Source organism: Cyrtonyx montezumae, unplaced genomic scaffold (genome assembly GCF_038088225.1).
Source record: "Cyrtonyx montezumae isolate F1298 unplaced genomic scaffold, pur_monq_1.0 scaffold_18, whole genome shotgun sequence".
Lineage (NCBI taxonomy): Eukaryota > Metazoa > Chordata > Aves > Galliformes > Odontophoridae > Cyrtonyx > Cyrtonyx montezumae.
In genome coordinates this window covers 1,208,407-1,234,894 of record NW_027071914.1, presented here as the reverse complement: position 1 = coordinate 1,234,894, position 26,488 = coordinate 1,208,407, and the positions used below count along the sequence as shown (strand labels likewise).

Genomic DNA, 26,488 nt, shown 5'->3' with positions numbered 1-26,488 from the left:
TGTCACAAGGCATTCAACTCATGGAAATACATGGGCAACGTAAAATGTCAGGAATATCACATTGCTTTGAAAGTCCATAAAAGATTTATTCTTGGTGTTCCTGAAATACACTAGAACCCTTCATTTAGACTTTACACTGAGAACACAACAAAAAGAATAAAATACTGAAAGAGCTCTCTTCGCAGCATGCAGAATCAGAGAACTCCTGGTGTAATATGCTCTGTGTGAACATGAGACACTTCTATGGTAGTCTGCTTCTGTGTGACTGTGAAGAGTACCATTCCTGGAAACATTCAGCTTTGATTAACAGCTACATGGCCTGACACTGAATAGACCACAATATTAGAGGGACCACCTGACAACAACAACAATCAATGCATAAAAGCTGATCTGTGAAAATATTATGTTGAAGGTTAGCATATTTTTTCCCATTCTTCACTGAATACTTAGGAGCAATAGCACTATCACAATCAGATATCAAATCTCAGTGTTCCCAGCATGCACCCAGCTCCAAAGTGAATTAGCTTTCAGAATAAAGTCATGGATAAAGTATTGATTAAGAGGTATGAATCCTTCCTCTCACAGAAAACTCTTGCACCACCCTCTCACTAATTTGATACATATTCAGTCTTTCATTTCTCTTTGAAGATATCAGCCCATGAGGACCAGGATGCTTCTCCTTCTCCCCCCTTACTGTTGTCTGAGCCAGGGGCTTTGATCCAAAGTGGCCTTTTCCTCTGTTGCTCTGGGTGCTCTGCCTTCAGTGAGGGGAGCTGGGCCCTGGAAAGAACAGAGTGGAGGGCTGACACTGGGACATTAACAGGAAGCAGGTGTCAATGAGAAGATGATGAGGCTCATCTGAAACAATGTGACTGTGAGACAATTATTCCCTTCCCAGAATCAAAGAAAGAGAAGGGCAGGGACATAGCTCTCTGGCCTGATCAAGGCAACGTTAAATCTCTACAGTGAAATTTACAGCTATATTAAGCCCTCAAATGTCATAATCATCGCGGAACAGGGAGCAGGGAAGGATCCCAATTTCCAAACGACCAAAATACGGGAATTAATGCCAATGTTATGAATTGGGCAATGGATGTGGGAATTCGGACAGTAATGGATGGAACACAGATATTGAGGTGATATCAACTACACTTTCCTTCGTGCTCTGCAGAAGCAATATGATAGCTCACCATTCTCGAAGCTGGGAGCTTGCTGCTCCACCCCGAAGAGTGCTATAGGGAGCGGGGACAGAACTCCCTGTATGCCTTACCCGTAGGCGCACCTGCTTCATATCTGCCCACACTCCAGCCGTGCCCCTCGGGGGGATACCGCAGGCTTCACCCGCGGAAACTACTCCAGACATGGAGCAAAACGCTGAGGTGCAGGCAGCCCGCACCCGGCGAGCACCCGAGCACCCCAGCAGCGATTCAGGGACCGACTCCATCCTCTCGTCCGTCTCCGGGAATCCCTACGCCACTGCCTCTCGGGTTCTCCCCGCTGCTGCGCAAAGCACTCGAGCCGATCCCTCCCCATCTAATTGCATGCATACCTCCAACAGCACGTCCCCACATCCACCCTTCGAGCTCCACCCCCGGTACGGGGACTCGTCCGCTACCTCCCCCACAGACTCTCGGATAATCACTGCCGCCCCGCAGCCGTGCTCAGACGCGATCCCTCCCCAACTCCCTCCCAAACCATCCCCCCCAATACCCCCGAGGGCGCTCCGCCCGTGCTCCCCCGGTCCCGCGCAGCTCCTCACCTGCGCAGCCCAGTCGCCTTCTTGTTGTCCGAGGCCGGCCGAGCAGAGCGAGCTCCGCTGGTCGGCCGCGCCCTGCGGCAGCCCGGCGGGGAAGCAGGGGAAGAGCGGGCCGAGGAAGCGAAACTCACTGTCCACGGTGCCGGCGGCGAGGCGGACGTCGTAGACGTAGCTGCGGGGCAGGGAGCCGGCGCCGCTGTCGGCGGCGGACTGCGGGAAGGTGGGCAAGGTCCCCGGCTCGCCCCGCCGGGCCCGCCGCACCTTGGCGGCCACGGCGGCCGCCGCGCTGGCCACGAAGAGCGCGGACACGCAGGCCAAGCAGACGCTGAGGTACAGGGTGAGCCGCCCGTCGGGCTCGGCGGCCGGCGCCTCTTCGCTCGCCCGCAGGTGGCCTTCGGAGAAGCCGTCGGCCAGGGCGACGGCGAGGGTGGCGCTGGCGGAGCGCGGCGGCCGCCCGCGGTCCCGCACCAGCACCACCAGCCTGTGCCGGGCCGCGTCGCGCTCGCCCACGGCCCGCGCCGTGCGCACCTCGCCGCTGTGCAGCCCCACGCGGAACAGCCCCGGCTCCGTCGCCTTGGCCAGCTCGTAGCACAGCCACGCGTTCTGCCCCGCGTCCGCGTCCACCGCCACCACCTTGGCCACCAGGTAGCCCGCCCGCGCCCGCCGCGGCACCAGCTCGCCCAGCGCCGCGCTGCCGTCGGACGGCGGGTGCAGCACCACGGGCGCGTTGTCGTTCTCGTCCCGCACCAGCACCCGCAGCAGCGCCGTGGCGCTCCGCGGCGGCGAGCCCCCGTCGGCGGCCGACACCGTCACCTCCACGGCGCGCACCTCCTCGTAGTCCAGCGCCCGCACCACGGACACGGCCCCGCTCTCGGCGTCCACCGACACGGCGGGCCGCTCCTCGCCCTCCTCCCGCAACAGCGCGTACCTCACGCGCCCGTTCGCGCCCGCGTCCAAGTCCGTCGCCTTCACGCTGCCGATCCGCACCGACGCCGCGTCGTTCTCGCTCACCCACATGCTGTACAGCGCCTGCGTGAAGCGCGGCGCGTTGTCGTTCACGTCGCCGATCCGCACCAACACGCTTTCGCGAGCGCTCAGCCGCACCCTGCCCCAGTCCGTCGCCACCACGCTCACGTTGTACTCCGCCGTCGTCTCCCTGTCCAGGGCCGCGCTCGTGCGCAGCTCGTAGTGCTCGGCGAACGCGGCCGTCAGGATGAACGGCACGTCGCCGGCGACGGCGCACTCCGTCCGCCCGTTGTCGCCCGAGTCGCGGTCCCGCACGCTCAACAGAGCCACCACGGTGCGGGGCGGCGCGTCCTCGGGGACGGACGCGCTCACGGAGCTCAGCGTGATCTCGGGCGCGTTGTCGTTCACGTCCAGCACCTCCACGACCACACTGCTGTGTGCAGACAGACCTCCACCGTCCGTGGCTGTCACCATCAGCTCGTGGCTATTGTCTTCTTCAAAGTCCAGGTTTCCAGACACACGAATCTCACCAGTCTCTGTGTTCAAATCAAAGAATTGACGAGCACGCTCCGAAGTCTGCGTAAAGGCGTATCGCACTTTGCCGTAGGAGCCGTCGTCGGGATCCGCGGCCGAGACCCGCACCAGCAGCTGCCCCGGGGGGCTGTTCTCGGCCACGCGCACCTCGTACACCTCCTGTGAAAACACCGGCATGTTGTCGTTGGCATCCAGCACCACGACACGCACCTCAGCCGTGCCCGACCTGGGCGGCGAGCCTCCGTCCGTGGCCGTCAGCACCAAACGCAGCTCCCGCTGCTCCTCGCGGTCCAGCTGCCTCTGCAGGACGAGCTCTGCGTATTTGGATCCATCTTTCCCAGTTCTTAGAGCTAGAGAGAAATGGGAGTTTGGCGAGAGGCTGTAATTCTGTAAACCGTTGGTCCCCATGTCACTGTCCCGGGCCGTTTCGAGAGGTAGCCGTGATCCGGTTGATGCTGTTTCAAGAATCTCCAAAACCATCTCCTTCTCTGGGAACACGGGGGAGTTGTCGTTCACGTCCCGAACATCCACCTCCCCGCGGATCAGCTGCACCGGGCTCTCCAAGAGAAGCTGAAAGAAGAGCGTGCAGCTCTCGCTGTGCGGACAGATGCGCTCTCGGTCCAGCGTCTCCGTGAGCGTCAGGACGCCGCTGCTCGGATCGAGGCGGAAACGCTGCTCGCTCCCCTCGGACACAACGCGCGCCTTGCGAGCCGCGAGCTGGCTCGGAGAAAGCCCCAGGTCCTGGGCCACGTTGCCCACCACCGAGTCCCTGGCCATTTCCTCCGCCACAGAATAGCGCAGCGTTTCGGCGCCGCTCTCACACACGAAAACGCACACGAGCCACAAGAGCACTCGCCTCTCGCCGCCGCCGCCGCCGCTCCGGCTCCCGCTCGCCGTTCCTCTCCGCCGCAGACGGCCTTTCCGAGCAGCCTCCATGGCTCGCAGCCTCGCTCGGCGGCCCCGAGACCGCGGCCAGAGCAGCTCGGCTACAAAGACCCCGAGCGCCCGACTCCGTGTCCCCACAGCCGCTCTTCCCGAACGGCTCGCAAGGCTCTTCTGGGCGCCTGCGGCTGAAAGCGCGCTGCGGGCACAGGCAGCTGCCGCTCCTTGGACAACATCCCCACCCAGCGTCCAAACCGGGAACAGCTCCTTCTTCGCCTTCCGAGCAGCTCTGCCGAGTTGAACTTTCCTCTTCGAATTTCCTCTCCTGCACACACAAGTCTAAAAGTGAAATGCAAATCTCCGCCAAGTTTGGCACCAGCATTACCCCTCTAACACGCAGTGCTGCTGTGGTGTCGCTTCCCGAGTCTCCATCGTTAACTCTTTTCCTCCGTGCTGTGTCGAATTGGCCAAGTTTTCTGTCATTTCCTTTTGGGTATTTTTGCATTATCTTCCATTTCTCTCATTTTTGTTCAGCAAAGCATAATTCAGAAGACAGACGCATAGCAGTATTGAATAGGACTTCTGGTGTCAGACTGTTTACAGGGAATGGCAAAAGTAATTTGCTTACTGCCCACAAACAGAGTGCAGAACACAGCGCTATGATGATTTTCTGTGTGAAATGCATCTCTTTGTGTACTGGCTGAAATATCTTTAAAAAGCCACCCAGTTCTATCATCTATGAAACTTCAGTGCCATCTGTTTCTGACTTCTCTGCAGTATCAAGATTGCCTACAACCATTCTGGGTAGGAACATAAAAAATTGTCCATAAATGCCTCCAAGGATGAGGCATCTGTAACTTCTTGTGGAAGCCTGTTGCATTACATCACCATTGCCTAAATAAAAAAATTCTGTCACCTAAACTGTAATCTCCCCTCACTAACAAAACTCACCCCCTTGAACTATCACTACCTTTGGAAATCACTTTGAAACTGAAACTATCACTATGGAAAGAAAGAGTCACTCTCATCTTTTCTACTAGATTCCTTTCAGAAATGAAAAGCTGTAATGATGTCTCTCCAGAACCTTCTCTTCTCTGGATAAACATTTCCTGCTTCCTCAGCATTTGGTCATAGGAGAGGTGCTCCAGCTTTCTGATAATTTTTGTGGCCTCCTCTGCATCTGCTCCAACAGCTCCATATCTGTGCTGTTCACCGCAGGCCTGGATGCATTACTCCAAGTGGGATCTCATGTGAATGCAGCAGAGGGGAGGGGAGGGAATGGGAGTGTGAAATGATTCTCACAGTCTATGTCATTGATAAAGATTGTAAAAAGCACTCCTTCCAAGACATATCCCTGGGGGAAATCACCTGTGACGGATCTCCACCTGGATATCAATCTCTTGAGCACAACCCTCTGGCTGTGATCATCCAACCAATTTATTATCCCCTGAGAAGTCTGCCCTTCAAATCCATACACCTTCCACTTAGAGGAAAGTGAGTAATGTGGGACTGTGTCAAAGAACTTGCCAATGTCCAAGTATCAGCATCATCTGCTATTCCTTTCTCCTTCACAGGAGGCCACAAGACTGGTCAGACATGATCTATTCTTGGTGAAGTTCTGCTGGCTGACTTGGATCAGTTCCTCATATCACATGTGATTCTTGCTTCCAGGACGATCTGTTCCATGATCTTAGAATCATAGAATCACCAAGGGTGGAAAAGACCTCTGAGATGATCCAGTCCAACCACCCACCTATCACCAATAGTTCCCACTAAACTGTGTCTCTCAGTATGACATATATTGGTTTCTTGAACACCTTCAGGGATGATGACTACCACCTAATTGGGTAGTGAATTCCACACTCAATTGGAGAAGACATATTTCATACTGTCCATTGTGAATTTCACCAGGTGCAACCTGAGGCCATTCCCTCTAGTCCTACTGCTTTTTACATGGGAGAAGAGGCCAACTCCCACCTCATCACAACCTCCTTTCCGGTAGCTGCAAAGAGCGATAAGGTCTGGGCCTCCTTTTCTCCAGAATAAACAATCCCAGCTCCCTCATCTGGTCCTTGTAAGACTAATGATCCAGACCCCTCACCAACTTCATTGTACTTTTCTGAACATGCTTCATTGTCTCGATGTCTTTCTTGTACTGAGGGGGCCGATACTGAACAAGAACTCAAAAGTGTGGCCTCACCAGGGCTGTGTTCAGAGGGACGATTAATTCCCTGCTCCTGCTTGCTGCTCTATTTCTGACACAGGACAGGATGCCATTGGCTTTTTTGGCCACCTGGGCACACTGCTGTCTCCTGTTCAATACCCCCAGTTCACTTCCTCTACACAGTGTCCCAGCCAATCTGTCCCAAGTCTGTAGCATTGCCTTGAGTTGTTGTGGCCAATGTGCAAGACCCAGAACATGGACTTGTTGAACTTCATCCCACTGGCCTCAGCATAGTTATCCAGCCTCTTCTGATCTTAGTTTAGGGCCTTCTTACCCTGAGGCAGGTCTACACTTCCTGCCATTTGGTGTCATCTGCAGACTTATTGAGGGTGCACTCATTGCCCTCATCCAGATCATCAGTAAAGATATTGAACAGGACAGGCCCCAATATTGGCTCCTGAAGAACACCTCTCATGACCGGTCATCAGCTGGTTGTAACCGCATTCACAGCCTCTTTCAGTGTCTTGCCCTCCATCCAGTTCCTTACTCAGCAAAGACTGTATTTGTCTGAGCCACAGGCTGTCGGCTTCTGCAAAAGAATACTGTAAGAGACGGTGTTAAAGGCGGTGCTGAAGTCAAGGTGATCTACCTCAACAGTCTTTCCCTCATCCACCTCCTGGGTCACTTGATCATAGAAGGAGTTCATGTTGGTCAAGCAGGACCTCCCTGTCTACTCCAGAAACTTCCCTGGCCCCAAGATAAGCCTTAGAGGTCTCTAGTTCCCTGGATCATTCTTATAGATCTTCTTGTAGATGGTAGCCACACCATCTAGCTTCCAATCCACTGGGATCTCTCCAATTGAGCAAAAACGCTGGTATGTGTTGGCAACTGATTTGGCTATCGCCTCTGCCAGCTCCCTCAGCACCCTTGGGTTGATCCCATCCAGCCCCATTGACATGGGGAAGTAGTACATGTCTCTAACAGATGAAACAGTAGGTCTATAACTTTTTCCACCAGAATTGCCATAGATATATTCTTCTGCTCCCCAACTCAGATATCGAGGACAGGGGGTAGAATACCCCAAGTATAACTGCTCTGACTTTAAATGACAGACCTAAAGAAAGCACTGAGAACCTCAGCCTTTTCCTTATTCACAGTGATCACATTCCCCAACACATCCAGTAAAGGATAGAGATTCTCCTAAGCCCTCCTTGTACTGTTAAAGAATTTGTAAAAACTTTCTGTTACCCCTTTCATCAATGGCCAGGTTGAGTTGAAGCTGGGCTTTCCTTAATTTTCTCCCTACACAACCTAACAACTTCTTTGTACACTCCCCGCATTGTCCATCCCTTCTTCCTCAGGAGGACAATTCTCTTTTTCCCTTGGAGCCTTAGGAAAAGCTCCCTGTTCATCCATGCTGGCCTTCTTCCCTGACAGCTCATCTTGCAGCATGGGGATGACCTGCTCCTGCACATTTCATACTTCCTTCTTGAGTAGTGGCCAGCCTTCTTGGGCCCCTTTACCCTTCAGCAACAAATCCCAGGAGGCTCTCCTTGCAAGTGTCTTGAACAGTTCTAAGTCCACCTTTTGACTGAGTCCAGGATATGTTTGGCCATCAGGGCTGCAAGCATGCACTTCTATGTATGGCTTGTGTCAAGCTCCTTGTCCACCAGAAACTCCAACTCCTTTCTGACAAGGCTGCTATCAGACGATTCTTCTCACAGACATCATTCAAACTGGGAATGACCTGACCCAAGTGCAACACCTTGCACTTCAACTTGTTGAACCTCAGTCAGTTCACATAGGCCCACCCTCTTTACCAGCTTGTCCAGGTCCATTCGGACAGCATCCCATTCTTCTATTTCTAAAAAATGAGCAAATTCATTGTGGGTGAATTTGATCCCATTGCCTAGGTGCACTGATAAGGATTTTGAAGATCACTGGTCCCAACATAGCTGCCTGGGGGATGCCACTCTTCACTGGCTCCCCTTGGACATAGAACTCTTGACCACAATCCTATGGCTGTGACCATCCAAACAATTCCTTATCCACTGAGTAGTCCACAATACAAATACATACGCCTTCAACTTGCAAAAAAAGATATTATGAGGGATCATGTCAAATGCCTTGCACATGTCCATGTGAATGACATCACTTACTCTTCCTTTGTCCAATGATGCTGTTACATCACCATAGAGAGAAGGGTCAGTCATGATCTGGCCTTAGTGAAGAAATGCTGGCTGTGTCAGATCACCTCTTTGTGTTCCCTATGTCTTAACACAGCTTCCAGGGGAATCTGGTCGGTCGTCACACCAGCACAGACACATTGCTCATGGATCTGTAATTTCCTAATTCTTCCTGGTAAACAACACCTTGTCCATCCTTCCCTGCCTAACTCTTACAAACAGCTCATGGATCTTGGTTATAGTCATCCAGTTACGTGATTCTTCTCATCACATTTCCATGACAATGATGATGATAGTTTGCTAAGTTTTGAATTTGTGGTTTCCAGCTCTTGCTGTTTTCCCATGACATCTTCACTGGGGCAGAGGAATTGCAGATGGTCTTTGAGCTGAATTACCTTTCAGGAGATTCCTCTCCTAATTCCTTTCAAATAACTTTGAGGGAATAGAACACTACCCCTGCTCCCAATCCCTTCAGAGTCTATCCAAATGATATGAATTCACAGGATGTTTTGAGGTATAAATAAGGGAGCTTCCTCTCAGTACGGCAAAAGCAGACCCCCAACTTCACTCAGAAGAAGTCATTGTTGTGCTCTCCTCTTACACTACTTTGGCTTGGATGCATGAAATAATCACCCAGAATCACAGAACTGTAGGATCTGGAAGGGACCTATGGAGATCATCGAGTCCAACCACCACCCCACCAAAGCAGCTCCCTAGACCAGGTAGCAGGGGTAGGCTTTCATGCAGGTCTGCAGAGGAGACTCCACAACCTCTCTGAGCAGCCTGTTCCAGTGCTTGATCACCAGTACTGTGAGGATGTCCTTACATCTGTGCAGAACTTTGTGTGCTCCAGTTTGAGGCTATTTTCTCTTGTCCTATTGCTGCACTCTGATGAAATGATTCTGGCCTCATCCCTTTGCCTCCTGCACCTTAGATACTTACAGACATTGACCAGATCCCATATGAGTCTTCTTTTCTCAAGCTAAACAGACTCAGGCTTCTCAGCCTTTCCTCGCAGGAGAGGTGCTCCAGGCCCTTTATAATCTTTGTGGCCCTCAGCTGGACTCTTTCCAGGAGTTCTTTTTGTACTGAGGAGACAATATTCCAGTGAGGCCTCACAAGGGCAGAGTAAGCTAAATAGTATAGAGAATGGGTTCAATAGTATCAGAGATTAATTCAATTTTCTATTTTTCCCATCCTTCCTCTCTTCCTTCTGTCATAGGTTCATAGGTTCATAAGTTCATAAGGTTGGAAAGGACCTACAAGATCATCTAGTCCAACCATCCTCCTATCACTTTCCCTACCCAACTACTAAATCAAATCCCTTAGCACCTCATCTAAACGCTTCTTGAACAGCTCTAGGGATGGTGCCTCAACCACCTCCCTAGGCAGGCCATCCCAGTGCCTGACCACTCTTTCAGAGAAAAAATGTTTCCTCAGGTCTAATCTAAATCTTCCCTGGCGCAACTTCTGGCCATTCCCTCTCATCCTGTTATTATTTATCAGGGAGAAGAGGCCCACACCCTCCTCACCACAACCCCCCTTCAGGAAGTGATAGAGTGCAATAAGGTCTCCTCTGAGCCTCCTCTTCTCCAGACTAAACAATCTCAGCTCCCTCAGCCGCTCCTCATAAGACTTGTGCACCAGACCCCTCCCCAGTTTTGTTGCCCTTCTCTGAACATGCTCCAGGGCCTCAATGTCCTTCTTGTAGTGAGGGGAATGTATTGTAACTGTCCATGTATGCAATGTATTCATTCATCCATCCATCCACTTGGGACTGTGACCATCTCTCAAATTACTACTGATACCAGTGACACAGAAATTTCTAGTAAAATTTACTCATGGACCAAATGCTCCAGTAAACAAAATTGGGAATGCATCTCTTCAGTTCTGCCATGCAAAAATGATAGCTGCATAGCTCTGAATGTTGCACATTGAATAATTTGACATCTCAGTGACTTCAGCAAATTGTATCAATGATTCCATACTCTACTACATGCAGCTATATGTTCAGGAGTCACACAGTTATCGTCTTTTTTACAGGTCATGGCATCTTATATATAGGAGCAACTGATACTGAAACAGATGGTTCCCTGGTTTGGATAGAAGGGCTGGTACGAGGACTGGAGATACCACAGAGCCTGTTTTGAAGGTTGGGAAAAATTCAAGACCTCATGCAGGATTTGGAGCTACTGTAGCGCTTGTCATGGGACTTGGAGCAATGACAAAGTGTGTTCAGTGGGTTGGAAAACCAACGGGGCTTGTCTCAAGAGTTGTAGAAATCACAGAGCATCTGTGAGATTTGGTGAAGCCATATGGCATTTAACGAGAATGGCAAAAAACAAAGAGCCTGTTTCAAGAGATGAGACAAACACAGGGCCTGTTGCATGGGTTTGAGCAAACACAAGGCCTCTCATGGGAGTTGAAGAAACAGCATAGCTCAGAACTAGCAATGGAATGATTCCATGGCCTCTCTTCAGGCCTGGTGAAACTACAGGGCCTGCCACGGAATGTGAAGCAACCACAGGCACATGGAGGATCTAGAGAGACTCTAGGGCACATAGTGGGGGCTGCAGTAAGCACAGGCCTGTCGCGGTAGTTGGAGCAACCACAGAGCACATAGACGGGGCTTGGATCCACCTCAGAAACTGGCACAGGGCTCAGCAACATCAGAGGAATTAGTGAGGGCTGAAGAAACCGCAGGGCCAATCACAGAAGTTACAGCTGCCACAGGCCTTGTCACATTGTCATCAGAGTTGGAAACACCTTCCCCTTGTGTGTGCTGTATAGTGTTGATCAGGGCGCAGTAGGCATAGGCCAGGCCCCAGTACATTGCAGACATTTCTGTCTCTCTACAACTGCCAGAGTGATGGCATATCTGCTGCAAACATTTTCTCAGATTCTCTGGATCCTGCCTTTGCTCTGGAATGAAGTTCTGAAGCAGTGAGGGTGCTCGCTCTTGTAGGGTCCTGATGATATCCTCCCCATGCAGCCTGACATTCAGAAATTCCTGTGTCAGCACTAATCTCTGGGCTGTATTAATAAAGAGTTTTTTAAACTTAGACAATACCAAAAACATATTCAGGAAACACAGCAGTAGAATCATGCTGGTTTTAACATACCAAAGTTATTAAAAACATTATCAAGAGCTATTGCACCTAACCTAGAGAAGAAGGGGTAGGTGAAGGAGAAATGGAGTGGGAGGAAATGGTGGAAAACCTGACCTGTTCATGCTCCCATAGTCTGGTTCAATAAGAACACAAACTGTAATTCATAATAATTTCTGAGATGGTTTCCTTAGTACAAAGATGATGAAACTATGGAGTACAAACTACAGCTGAGTCTTCTGAGCTGCATTTATCTTATCATCTGAGCTGCTTTATCTTATCATATGTTGGTGTTACCCTTAAAAGCAAAACTATCATATTACTTCTTCCGTCAGAGATGGCAAACACCAAAACAGAGAATACATAGAGTAAGCAAGCAGTTAAAGAAAGTAGTTCTGGGAAATGACACCAAAAGATTTCAAATATTATAAAAAAAATGTACAGTGTGGTCACAAACCATTGAACTACAGTAACACTTATAACAATTCTGTTTTGGGAATATCTCCTTAGTTTTGTGCTTATCTCAACTCTTTGGGCCCCATGCTGGGTTCCACAAAACACTGCTGTGCTATAACCTGGCAGCAGCTCAGCACAGCATGGCCATTCCTACATTGCTCACACCCTGTGTGATGGGGGACAGACTGAGACGAATTTAAAGAAAGTGGAACTTTTGGATGAAGATAAAAACTATTAATAATGGCAAGAAAAAGGAAAGGAAAAGTCCTGACAATAATGAATGGAGAAATAGATACATAGAAAACGAGAGATGAACATCGCAATTGCTCACCGCCAGCTGAGCAATACCCAGTCCCTGCACAGTGGCTGCCCCCAGTTCCAGCCAACTGCCCCAGGTGCATAGCTTTGCATGTTGTCATACGATATTGAGAATCCCTTTGGCCAGTTTTGGGTAGCTGTCCTGGGTCTGTCTTCTTCAGCTTCATGTGCACCTTTGACCCTCTAATTGACAGGAAAGCACAGAAAGCTGAAGTGTCCCTGGCTCTGTGCAGCACTGCACAGCAACAACTCAAACATCACTGCGTTCTCAATGTTTTCCTCATACAGGCAAAACATGGCACCATAGGGGGCACCGGAAAGAAAACCAGCCCTATTGCACATGAAACCACGACCATCAGCAACACAGAAATTTGGAATAAAAGCCAGTAGTAGGAAAACTACATCAGTAGATTAGGATGGGAATATGGCTCCTCGTTCTTTCCATGAATGAAATAGCAGTGATGATTGATATCTGTTTAATTTTGTTCTAACCTCTGCTGCTGAATTTCCCAAGGTGAATCTGCAACCATACCTTACTGTACCATCATCTATGGTACCACTACAGTTAGGAACAGATCCAGGCTGAGAAGAGCTTCCACAGACCCTTCCTGCTCTGACTGTCCTCACTTCATGGGAGATGTAGCCCGTCAACTTCAGAAACACAAGGGTAGAAAGTGAACAGCGATCCTTAACAGACTGCTGAGCTAGAATGGCATTGCTGCGCATCAAAAGATGCTGCCCTCACACTGAAGCACAGACTCATTCAAATTTCTCAGTAGATTTTATTGGGTTTTGTCACAAGGCATTCAACTCATGGAAATACATGGGCAATGTAAAATATCAGGAATATCACATTGCTTTGAAAGTCCATAAAAGATTTATTCTTGGTTTTCCTGAAATACACTAGAACCCCTCATTTAGACTTTACACTAAGAAAGAGAACACAACAAGAAGAATACCATACCGAAAGCGCACTCTTCACAGCAAGCAGAGTCAGGGAACTCCTGGTGCAATATGCTCCGTGTGAACATGAGACACTTCTATGGTAGTCTGCTTCTGTGTGACTGTGAAGAGTACCATTCCTGGAAACATTCAGCTTTGATTAACAGCTACATGGCCTGACACTGAATAGACCACAATATTAGAGGGACCACCTGACAACAACAACAATCAATGCATAAAAGCTGATCTGTGAAAATATTATGTTGAAGGTTAGCATATTTTTTCCCATTCTTCACTGAATACTTAGGAGCAATAGCACTATCACAATCAGATATCAAATCTCAGTGTTCCCAGCATGCACCCAGCTCCAAAGTGAATTAGCTTTCAGAATAAAGTCATGGATAAAGTATTGATTAAGAGGTATGAATCCTTCCTCTCACAGAAAACTCTTGCACCACCCTCTCACTAATTTGATACATATTCAGTCTTTCATTTCTCTTTGAAGATATCAGCCCATGAGGACCAGGATGCTTCTCCTTCTCCCCCCTTACTGTTGTCTGAGCCAGGGGCTTTGATCCAAAGTGGCCTTTTCCTCTGTTGCTCTGGGTGCTCTGCCTTCAGTGAGGGGAGCTGGGCCCTGGAAAGAACAGAGTGGAGGGCTGACACTGGGACATTAACAGGAAGCAGGTGTCAATGAGAAGATGATGAGGCTCATCTGAAACAATGTGACTGTGAGACAATTATTCCCTTCCCAGAATCAAAGAAAGAGCAGGGCAGGGACATAGCTCTCTGACCTGATCAAGGCAACGTTAAATCTCTACAGTGAAGTTTACAGCTAAATTAAGCCCTCAAATATCATAATCATAGTGGAACAGGGAGCAGGGAAGGATCCCAATTTCCAAACGACCAAAATACGGGAATTAATGCCAATGTTATGAATTGGGCAATGGATGTGGGAATTCCGACAGTAATGGATGGAACACAGATATTGAGGTGATATCAACTACACTTTCCTTCGTGCTCTGCAGAAGCAATATGATAGCTCACCATTCTCGAAGCTGGGAGCTTGCTGCTCCACCCCGAAGAGTGCTATAGGGAGCGGGGACAGAACTCCCTGTATGCCTTACCCGTAGGCGCTCCTGCTTCACATCTGCCCACACTCCAGCCGTGCCCCTCGGGGGGATACCGCAGTCTTCACCCGCGGAAACTACTCCAGACATGGAGCAAAACGCTGAGGTGCAGGCAGCCCGCACCCGGCGAGCACCCGAGCACCCCAGCAGCGATTCAGAGACCGACTCCATCCTCTCGTCCGTCTCCGGGAATCCCTACGCCACTGCCTCTCGGGTTCTCCCCGCTGCTGCGCAAAGCACTCGAGCCGATCCCTCCCCATCTAATTGCATGCATACCTCCAAAAGCACGTCCCCACACCCACCCTTCCGAGCTCCACCCCCGGTACGGGGACTCGTCCGCTACCTCCCCCACAGCCTCTCGGATAATCGCTGCCGCCCCGCAGCCGTGCTCAGACGCGATCCCTCCCCAACTCCCTCCCAACCCATCTCCCTCAATTCCCCCCGAGGGCGCTTCCGTTCCATGGAACATGGAGCGGGGAAGAAAACAAACAGTTTCATAACAATCAAATTACGTTATAATGCCAATGGTATCAAGAGGGCAATGGATGTGGGGATTCGGACAGTAATAGAGGGGACTTCGTTGCCCCACCCTCTTGGATTACTATAGAGCGCGGGGGCAGGACCCGCTGTGTGCCTTACCCATCTGCCCTCCAGCTTCGCATCTGCCCACGCACCAACTGTACCCCTCGGGTTGAGACCGTGGACGGCTCTTCCGGGCACGGAGCGAGACGCAGAGGCGGCGACACCGGGACCGCCTCTGCTTTCTTTTTCCGCCCCGGGGGCCACTCCAGCACCACATCCCACGGCCTCTCGGATACTCCCTGCAGCACCGCAAAGCACTCGGGCCAAGCCCTCCGAACTCTCTGCATCCCTAGCTCCCACACCACTTCCCCACACCCCCCGGCCGTTACCCCCGTGCTCCCCCGGTTCCGCGCAGCTCCTCACCTGCGCAGCCCAGTCGCCTTCTTGTTGTCCGAGGCCGGCCGAGCAGAGCGAGCTCCGCTGGTCGGCCGCGCCCTGCGGCAGCCCGGCGGGGAAGCAGGGGAAGAGCGGGCCGAGGAAGCGAAACTCGCTGTCCACGGTGCCGGCGGCGAGGCGGACGTCGTAGACGTAGCTGCGGGGCAGGGAGCCGGCGCCGCTGTCGGCGGCGGACTGCGGGAAGGTGGGCAAGGTCCCCGGCTCGCCCCGCCGGGCCCGCCGCACCTTGGCGGCCACGGCGGCCGCCGCGCTGGCCACGAAGAGCGCGGACACGCAGGCCAAGCAGACGCTGAGGTACAGGGTGAGCCGCCCGTCGGGCTCGGCGGCCGGCGCCTCTTCGCTCGCCCGCAGGTGGCCTTCGGAGAAGCCGTCGGCCAGGGCGACGGCGAGGGTGACGCTGGCGGAGCGCGGCGGCCGCCCGCGGTCCCGCACCAGCACCACCAGCCTGTGCCGGGCCGCGTCGCGCTCGCCCACGGCCCGCGCCGTGCGCACCTCGCCGCTGTGCAGCCCCACGCGGAACAGCCCCGGCTCCGTCGCCTTGGCCAGCTCGTAGCACAGCCACGCGTTCTGCCCCGCGTCCGCGTCCACCGCCACCACCTTGGCCACCAGGTAGCCCGCCCGCGCCCGCCGCGGCACCAGCTCGCCCAGCGCCGCGCTGCCGTCGGACGGCGGGTGCAGCACCACGGGCGCGTTGTCGTTCTCGTCCCGCACCAGCACCCGCAGCAGCGCCGTGGCGCTCCGCGGCGGCGAGCCCCCGTCGGCGGCCGACACCGTCACCTCCACGGCGCGCACCTCCTCGTAGTCCAGCGCCCGCACCACGGACACGGCCCCGCTCTCGGCGTCCACCGACACGGCGGGCCGCTCCTCGCCCTCCTCCCGCAACAGCGCGTACCTCACGCGCCCGTTCGCGCCCGCGTCCAAGTCCGTCGCCTTCACGCTGCCGATCCGCACCGACGCCGCGTCGTTCTCGCTCACCCACATGCTGTACAGCGCCTGCGTGAAGCGCGGCGCGTTGTCGTTCACGTCGCCGATCCGCACCAACACGCTTTCGCGAGCGCTCAGCCGCACCCTGCCCCAGTCCGTCGCCACCACGCTCACGTTGTACTCCGCCGTCGTCTCCCTGTCCAGGGCCGCGCTCGTGCGCAGCTCGTAGTGCTCGGCGAACGCGGCCGTCAGGATGAACGGCACGTCGCCGGCGACGGCGCACTCCGTCCTCCCGTTGTCGCCCGAGTCGCGGTCCCGCACGCTCAACACGGCCACCACGGTGCGGGGCGGCGCGTCCTCGGGGACGGACGCGCTCACGGAGCTCAGCGTGATCTCGGGCGCGTTGTCGTTCACGTCCAGCACCTCCACGTGCACTTTGCAGTGCGCAGACAGACCCCCGCCGTCTGTTGCTCTGATCCTCATCTTGTGCTTTTTCGCCTTTTCAAAATCGATGTTACCTGTAACACGGATCTCTCCTGTATCGACGTTCAGATTAAAGAGTTGGGTGGAAAGTTCTGACATCTCAGTGAAGGCGTATCGCACTTTGCCGTAGGAGCCGTCGTCGGGATCCGCGGCCGAGACCCGCACCAGCAGCTGCCCCGGGGGGCTGTTCTCGGCCACGCGCACCTCGTACACCTCCCGCGAGAACACCGGCATGTTGTCGTTGGCATCCAGCACCACGACACGCACCTCAGCCGTGCCCGACCTGGGCGGCGAGCCTCCGTCCGTGGCCGTCAGCACCAAACGCAGCTCCCGCTGCTCCTCGCGGTCCAGCTGCCTCTGCAGGACGAGCTCCACGTAATTTTCTCCATCTTCTACTTTTTCAACAACTGTGGAGAAATGCAGGTTTGTCGAGAGGCTGTAATTCTGCAAACTATTAATCCCCACGTCTTTATCCCGTGCTCTTTGTAAGGGGAAATGAGACCCAGGGGATGCAGTTTCGGGTATCTCCAAAATCATTTCCTTCTCGGGGAACTCGGGCGAGTTGTCGTTCACGTCTCGAACATCCACCTCCCCGCGGATCAGCTGCACCGGGCTCTCCAAGAGAAGCTGAAAGAAGAGCGTGCAGCTCTCGCTGTGCGGACAGATGCGCTCTCGGTCCAGCGTCTCCGTGAGCGTCAGGACGCCGCTGCGCGGATCGAGGCGGAAACGCTGCTCGCTCCCCTCGGACACAACGCGCCTTGCGAGCCGCGAGCTGGCTCGGAGAAAGCCCCAGGTCCTGGGCCACGTTGCCCACCACCGAGTCCCTGGCCATTTCCTCCGCCACAGAATAGCGCAGCGTTTCGGCGCCGCTCTCACACACGAAAACGCACACGAGCCACAAGAGCACTCGCCTCTCGCCGCAGCCGCCGCCGCCGCCGCTCCGGCTCCCGCTCGCCGTCCCTCTCCGCCGCAGACTGCCTTTCCGAGCAGCCTCCATGGCTCGCAGCCTCGCTCGGCGGCCCCGAGACGCGGCGCTGCCGCTCGGCGACCGCGGCCCGAGCAGCTCGGCCACAAAGACCCCGAGCGCCTGACTCCGTGCCCCTACAGCCGCCCTTCCCGAGCGGCTCGCAAGGCTCTTCTGGGCGCCTGCGGCTGAAAGCGCGTTTCAGGCATAGGCAGCTGCCGCTCCGTGGACAACATCCCCACCCTGCGTCCGAACCGGGAACAGCTCCTGCGTCTTTGCTGCGTGGTTTTCCTTTTCTCTTACAATCTGTAACCCAAAGGCGCGGGGTAAACAGTTTATACTTTGAAGGAATTGCAAAATGTTTGGCAAAATGTTCCTCCAGTTTTGCTTAGTGTTGTTCTCCTTTTCCCCACTCTTTTTTATCAGCCCAGTACCATTCGCAGTTTAACAGAGTGGCGAATCACACATGTGAGTGATTTCAAGCATGAGAGATAGTGCCGGATTACTATCAGGGAAAAGTCTTGGAAGCAAATGCTTTGCTTGCATCTTCGTTCACCGTTGAGTAATCTTCTCTTGATTTAATTGGATCATTTTGCTGATGCTTCATAACTTCCTTGGTAAATTTTTGTAAATGTATTAGTAGGAGAAAATAGCAAAGAGGGTCGATCTTATGACTAATTAAATATCGTCAACGTTTTACTGGGCTGATTCGGCCCGATTCTGTGATGACTGGTGCAGGGGACCCATGGACCCACGCCCCAGCAAAGGGGAAGGGGGAAAGGGAAAAATGAAAAGGGAGATGGGCCTAAAAACAAAACAGTGGCAACGATCTGAGGAGGAAAGCTAATTTACTAAATAAGATCAGAAAGCAAAATAACACAATATAATACAATATAGTTGGAATTTAAGCTAATAGATCAAATAAATGAGCAAGAGAGGGTGTCTGATAAACTGAAGGCCTTATGCTAAACACTGAAGGTGAGACAGTAGCGTGCACCCACTGCTGAGTCGAACCAAATGAAAGGAGATGGCCTTATGACCGCAGGCAGTTTTTATCTTTCCCTCTGAGCGGACACACATAAAAATGCAAAGCATCTCACAGTCCTCTGGGGAATGTAGTTCTTCTCTTCTGAGACAGGCATATCTGTAACTATTAATGATCCACACAGCTAGAGCATTAATTCTTTAACTCTTAATGCACTACATGATTTTATGATGTAGAATCAACATAAAAATCATTAAAAATGACAGATATTATGACTAGTTAATTGGTTGAGATCTTCAGGTGGACGAAGACTTCTTCTTTCTCTTTTCTCTTCTCTTTCTCTTTCTCTTTCTCTTTCTCTTTCTCTTTCTCTTTCTCTTTCTCTTTCTCTTTCTTCTCTTTCTCTTTCTCTTTTCTTTCTCTTTCTCTTTCTCTTTCTCTTTCTCTTTCTCTTTCTCTTTCTCTTTCTCTTTCTCTTTCTCTCTTTCTCTTTCTCTTTTCTCTTTCTCTTTTCTCTTTCTCTTCTCTCGTCTTTTTATTTTTTATTTTATCTCCTTTGCAACACACTGTAGATGTGTTCATCTGTGTCCATCACTGAAATTTCTGTTGTTTTTTTTTCAGCAACACTGATCCAGCAAGTAAATCCACACACTGGCCAGCTACATCAGTAGGCAAAGTTTGGAAGTACGGCTCTCAACTCATGCCATGCAGAAATAAAAAAGGCGCCCGAGTTCCATTCATTTATTCCCTCACTAGTGCTCCTGATCGACCCTTGGGGCCTCAGGAAGAGGAACGTGGATCTGCAACCTTGCTTTACTGTAAGGTACTCCATGACAGGTGAGGTGCTGAAAGGTACCATTATGGCAGTGAGCAGATCCAGGCTGAGAAGTGCTTCCATGGACGCTTCTCTCTCCAGCTCCCCTCCTTTCACAGGGAGATTTCTTCAGCTTCAGGTGTTAAAGAGGTATAAGAGGAACAGTGATCCTTTACAGAACTCTTATATAGAGTATCTTTACATATCAGAATATAGTGTGCTTAGATTGAGGATTTCAGATTTTAGAGGAATGTACAGTAGGGCACTTACTGTGTGTCTTTTGAGAGCTAATGCTTCTCTTTTCCTTTGAGTCACTACAATGAAGTGGATATTTATGTCAGTAAAAGCAAGATGCAGCTGAAGGCACATGGTGTGTAGGATGGAGTAAGGAACAAAAGCCACAAGATATATGATCCATATGTATGTCTCAGATGTATATCTCTCATGTCTATCAGCACATAGTGATGTTGCATTTTTAATTTAGTGACTATTTCTTTATCCAAATAAGGTAATTCTGAATGAACAAGAAGCAGTTCTCCTCTAGAAGGTTTATATTCTTAGAAAAAATCCACAGCAACATATTCTAGCCAGTTACTGTTGCGTTTCCATATTTCAGAACGTACCATTCCTGAGAGAGTATTCAACCCTCATTTCTGCAGCCTGAATAATTCCTGTTTCCAAAGTCTTGGTCTTCCTACTGGAATTCACATCAGCCGAGTGAAATCTCAGAGCTGCCATGTCGTGTATAGCTCCCGTTGGATGAAAGCTTCATTTCCATCACTGCTTCGCAGCTATGAGAACAGTCTTCTCCGGCTCACATCAGCAACACCGATGCTTTCCCGATCCACCATGCTTTCCATGGTCTCTTGCAAAAAGGAAGGCTTCCTCCCCTCCTGCCCTTCTCAGCTGCCTCCCAGGGCGGGTTTCTCTCCTCTCTTCTCTCCTCTCTCCTCTCTCCTCTCTCCTCTCTCCTCTCTCCTCTCTCCTCTCTCCTCTCTCCTCTCTCCTCTCTCCTCTCTCCTCTCTCCTCTCTCCTCTCTCCTCTCTCCTCTCTCCTCTCTCCTCTCTCCTCTCTCTCTCTCCCCTCTCTCTCTCCTCTCTCCTCTCTCCCCTCTCTTCTCTCCTCTCTCCTCTCTCCTCTCTCCTCTCTCCTCTCTCCTCTCTCCTCTCTCCTCTCTCCTCTCTCCCCTCTCCCCTCTCCCCTCTCCCCTCTCTCCTCTCCCCTCTCTCCTCTCTCCTTTTTCCCAGCGCTCCCACCGAGCTGCAGCCCTGAGCTGCCCTCTGGATGAAAGCGTGAGAAAAGCCGGGAGAATCATTCCTCACTTTCTGGCTTTCCGTTATCCTGCACTTACCTGTGTATAATCCTGTTTGCAGCTTCCCAAGAGACAAACCAGCCTCTTCTCTACATTCAATCCTATGCTCCCCAGTCTTTATGTTGAAAGAAAGCGTTTCTTTCTCGCGGTATTGAGTGCTTACCAACCAATGGGCTCTTCCTGAATCCAGATTCCTCAGGAACGGCGTATGGCATCAGCAAGTGGGGAAAAGCTCGATCGGTTTCCTCCTTCCTTCTCATTCCCGATCCTGCTTTCTGCTCTTGGCGTTTTTTCGGATGGGTCTCCGTGAGGCGGATCCTTTGGAAGGGTTTTGAACTGAGGTGTATTCCAGTGCAGTCGGGCTATTTCGGCTAGCGATCTCGCAGCGAAAGGCAGCCCGGCAGCATCCGCCTGATCTCTCCCTGCTCGGCAGCGGCCAACAGCGGCACTACGCGTCCTGCGCAGGAACTGCACTTGGACGTCTGTCCCCGACCTCAGCACCTCTTCACAGAATCATGCAGGTACAGCTTTCCACCTACCATCAATATTGGCCACTGAACCATGTCCCACAGTAGCACATCTATATCTACACGCTTCTCGAGCACTTGCAGGGACGGTGTCTGCCCCACTTCCATGGGCATCCTGTCCCACTCCTTGATCAGGACTCATCTGGTAATAGAGCAAATTAAGAAATTGTCAGTGGTCTACAGGGTGATTCGGGCTAGTTCCATGACGATGATTGGGGTGGGGGACCCATGGACCCTCGCCCCAGGGAAGGAGAAGGGGGAAAGGAAAAAGAGGGATGGGCCTAAAAAAAAAAAAACAACGGCAGCAATCTGAGGAGGAAAGCTGATGTACTAAATGAGACATCAAAATGCAAAATAATTCAATATAATACAATATAATTGGAATTGAAGTTAATAAATACAATAAAATGAGCAAGAGAGGGTGTCCAACAAACCAAAGGCCTTACGCTAAATGCTGAAGGCAAAACAGCTAGCAAGCACCTGCTGCTGGGTCGATCTGAAAAGGAAGAGCCTGTGTCTTGTGACATGCAAATAGTTTTTATGTTTCTCTCTGAGCAGAAAATGGAAAAAATGCAAAGCAACACTAAGTCCTCTGGAGTACATCATTCTTCTCTTCTGAGACAGGTATACCCAGAACTATCAATGTTCCATGGAGCTGGAGCATTAACTCTTTTACTCCCAGTGCACTATATGATGTTATGATGTGGACTACCAGTAACAAAAATCATAAAATCAGGGCAGAAATATGCTTCCCACCTGAAGTAGTTGGCAAATAGACATTCTTTCTTAGTACCCTACTACTACTTTTAGTAGTCATCTGGTTTAACACAATAATCCAAGCCAGTATGAAACATCCTATAAAACCTTGTGTTAAATGTTCTTTACAAAGAGATATATGGGGACATAGGTTCATAGGTTCATAGGTTCATTAGGTTGGAAAGGACCTACAAGATCATCTAGTCCAACCATCCTCCTAACCCTAACCCTACCCAACTACTAAATCAAATCCCTTAGCACCTCATCTAAACGCTTCTTGAACAGCGCTAGGGATGGTGCCTCAACCACCTCCCTAGGCAGGCCATTCCAGTGCCTGACCACTCTCTCAGAGAAAAAAATGTTTCCTCAGGTCTAATCTAAATCTTCCCCAGCGCAACTTGTGGCCATTCCCTCTCGTCCTGTTATTATTTATCAGGGAGAAGAGGCCCACCCCCTCCTCACCACAACCCCCCTTCAGGAAGTGGTAGAGTGCAATAATGTCTCCTCTGAGCCTCCTCTTCTCCAGACTAAACAATCCCAGCTCCCTCAGCTGCTCCTCATAAGACTTGTGCTCCAGACCCCTCACCAGTTTTGTTGCCCTTCTCTGAACAGAAAGGTCTCCTCTGAGCCTCCTCTTCTCAGAGGGAGGTTTCACATAGGGAGCACTGATTATGCAGAACATCTTCCAGAAATCAGAGAGATCATGTAGGAGTTCTCAGGCTGCAGGGGGCTCAGAGTTTTTGTTTATCACAAGTTCTTGGGGATATCTGCTCTAAAATCTCTCTTATGTATCTTCAAGCTTTGGAGAATGAAGGGAAATTCCCCACTTCAAATGTCTTAAGTTTGTATGCATTTCCAGAGATATTCTGATAGATGCATTCTCCAAATACATCCCCAAAGATAACACTGGAGAAAGGACACTTACCAGTTAGCTATGCATACCTTCTCTTTCTGCATCTTTTGGAGGCAAGGATTCTCACTCTCATCTCCCTTATCCCAGCAGTCTCATTTAAAAATGAGCTCTCAGCTTCAGCAGTTTCTTTCTACAGATGCCTTTTGAAGCTAACAAAGTACTAACAACTGTAGATTTTGTGATCAGTGAGATCCAGTATTTCCATCTTCATTCTCATTCTCAGCTTACATTGCAGCTGAAAATTGTCTTCATAAATCCTTCAGACAGAATGTTTTCATGTACTCTGAAATCTCAAGTGCCCCACAAATATTTAGTCTGCTTTAGATGCTCTCTTGTCAGTCCCCTTGACATTTGGATAGAGTGCACCCTCAGCATGTTTGTGGATAATGCCAAGCTGCATGGTGCTGTCAGCATACTTGAGGGAAGGGATGTCATACAGAGGGACTTGGACAGTCTGAAGAGGTGGGCATGTGTGAACCTCACAAAGATCAACAAGGAAAACTGTAATGTCGGGGCAATCCCAAACATAAACTGAGGCCGGATGGTGGAAGGATTGAGAGCAGCTCTGCAGAAAAGGATTTGGGGGTATTCATAGCTGCAAAGCTCAGCATGAGCCAGAAGAGTGTTCTTGCAGCCCAGAAGGCCAACTCTATCCTGGGCTGCATCTGGGGGCAGGCCACAAGTATGTACTAAGGCCTGGATCACATCTTGTATGAAGAGAAGGTATGAATTGGTGTTGTTCAGCCTGGGGAAGACTCTGTGGGGATCTGATAGCAGTGTTCCAGTACCTAGAGAGGGCCTAGAAAATAGCCCGTGAGGGGCGCTTTAACAGTAAATGTAGTAGGAGAAGTAATGGATTTAAAAAGGGGTAGGTGTAGATTAGATATTAGGAATAAATTCTTTACTGTGAGGATGGGGAGACAGTGGCACAGGCTTCCCAGAGAAGCTGTCCCATCTCTGGCTCTGTTCAAGGCCAGGCTGGATGGGGCTTTGGGCTGCCTGGTCTAGTGGGAGAAGTCGCTGTCCATGGCAAGTGTGCTGGATCTAGATGATCTTTAAGGTCCCTTTCAGTCCAAACCATTCTATTATTCTATGATATCTAAGTTAATGTAACCTGTGAAGAAATCTAATCTACTGAGATATTTTTAATGCTTTTGCATCTAATTTTTCATTACTACTTCGAGAGTTTTCTTAAGTGGGGTTTCCAGTTGACAAGGAGGAGAAAATGCATGGAAAAATTGCATGATGAACAGACAAGCAGCACAAAGTTGGCAAGCAGTTCAAGCCACTGTATCAATAGCCTCAGCTTTCTACATTTTCATGAAGCAGTAGAGGAGAATAGGATGATTGTAATACTGGATTAGCCTTGAAAAAGACTTAAGAGACAGAAGAGCCACAAAGGCAACACAGGAGCATGGGCAAGAAATTCCAGCTTGTGGACAAATGCTTCTCCAGTTGACTACCTGAAGATAGTGAGTAGGAGTTACTGAAGGAAAGCAGTTATGTGAGAATAAGAAGCAGAGATATAACCAGACTGTTATGGTATGTATGCTGTTATGGACATAGAAATATCCACAGATAAGGGAGGAAAAGATTTGAGGAGAGGATGGCCTGAGGAAAGCAACTTTGTAATTCTACTTGATCAGCCGAGGAGAGAGGCAGGACTTGAAGTGAGAAGCAGATTTGGAAGTGAAGGATTGGAAGGGAGAGCAGGAGGAGGAGCAGCAATGATAAGAGGAGAGAAAGATGACATGAAAGAGAACCCAAGAGAAGATAAGCGTAAACCTGCTTGGATGATGAGTTAGATCAGAGATTATGAATTCGTGATCCATCTTGAAGGCAACTTAGCAGGAGCTTGTCAGTGTAAGATGGTCCTGGTTTCTGCTGAAATAATGTGATAGTGGATGTTTTAGTTGCTGCTGAGTAATGGGAGCGCAGCGAGGGCCAAACCAGCCAACTAAGCAATAAAGAGTCACCATCATGACAGTGTAGTGGCTGTGGTGGTGCAGAGTTGGGATGTCAAGCTTGAATGATATAGTAAAAGGGTTGTTCTATACCATGTGACATAAAGTTGTGGGGAGCAGGCTGGGAAGTGGGGTGCAAGGCATTGATCAGAGAGGAAGAGACGTCGTGTTATTAGCAGGGTGTTGGTCAGTGGATGGCAAAGAATTACACTGTGGTTATGAGATCTGCTCTGAAAGTAATGCCTCTGAAAATAATGTCATGGGCCAATATTGGCTGATGGTGGTGTTGTGGCAGTAGAGGTTGAACCTTCCCACCAATATCCTATTCCATTTAGTTGCTGTTTGACAGATGATGGCAGAGGGACACTCTGACAAAATGGTATCTGACATAGAAGACATATCATGGCCTATGAAGCAAAAGTGTAGAATTAAATTCCTCTGTGCAGAAAAAAATAGCACTCACTGGAATTCATCAGTGTTTGCTGAATATTTATGGAGACCAAACAGTAGAAGTGAGCTCAGTGAGGTGGTGGGTGGTGTGTTTCAGCAGCGGTGATAGTGTCATGAAAGACAAACCAGGTTTTCAATGGCCATGCACATGAAATGCTCATAGTGAAACCATTAGGAGAGGAAAAGAGGAGGAAAAAAAGCTGAGGTGCAGTCCTGATCTGCGTCTGTCCTTTGCCTATTCTCAGTGGTTGGCTTAGGACCTAGATTATCTCTCTTCCATCTCTCAGAGCACATCTCCTTCCACTTGAGGAGCAAGAGTATTAGCAAAAAGTAGAAAGAAACTAAGGGAATCTCACTATTGTAGCCAGCTTAACAGAATGAATCGCCCAGGCACAGCAAGCAGTGTGTCTGGCTTCCTAACTGTCCCGAGGCCAAACGGGACCACCTTCAAACCAAGTTCTCCAGAGTCTTGGATTTAATTCTCAGTAAGTGGCATAAAAATATTGGGAAATTGGAAGTACTTAGTCCAGACACACCTTTAAAGGAAGTCAGTGGTGAAGTACAACTTCATGGATGGATAAGTCACTGCCTGGAAAGGAAACAGAACTTCTGAGCAAAGACTTTCAAAGAAGACAGATATAGAAGGGAGCTGCTATTTTCTCATGTCATAGGTGACCACAGAGTTGGGTCAGCATGACCCAACTTACCCCAACCCACTTACATCTACTATTTCTGAAACTACAGTGAATAGTGAGTGGTTTGCTGTTGCTAAGGGGCCAATGCTTTTTATAAGTTGAATCCAACTAAAACGGTAAGGGCAGTTTAACCCCAGTTCAAGGGAGATCTGGCCTTTGCTTTGCAGAAGCAATAGAGATCAGTGTTGGGAAAGTACTTGGAAAGATAAAGATTTTTTGTGCCCTCTGTTTAACTCCTGTTTCTCAGCCCTCAGTTGCATTTTCCTGTCACATTATGCATC

At 50.5% G+C, this 26,488-nt stretch overlaps 2 pseudogenes; both read right to left on the bottom strand.

Annotated features, from left to right (window-relative positions):
• Window positions 1-367: 367 nt before the first annotated feature.
• On the bottom strand, window positions 368-4,374 carry LOC136047368 (protocadherin beta-15-like; annotated as a pseudogene).
• A 9,484-nt stretch (window positions 4,375-13,858) lies between these two features.
• Window positions 13,859-17,921, bottom strand: LOC136047370 (protocadherin beta-15-like; annotated as a pseudogene).
• Between the last annotated feature and the right edge of the window lie 8,567 nt (window positions 17,922-26,488).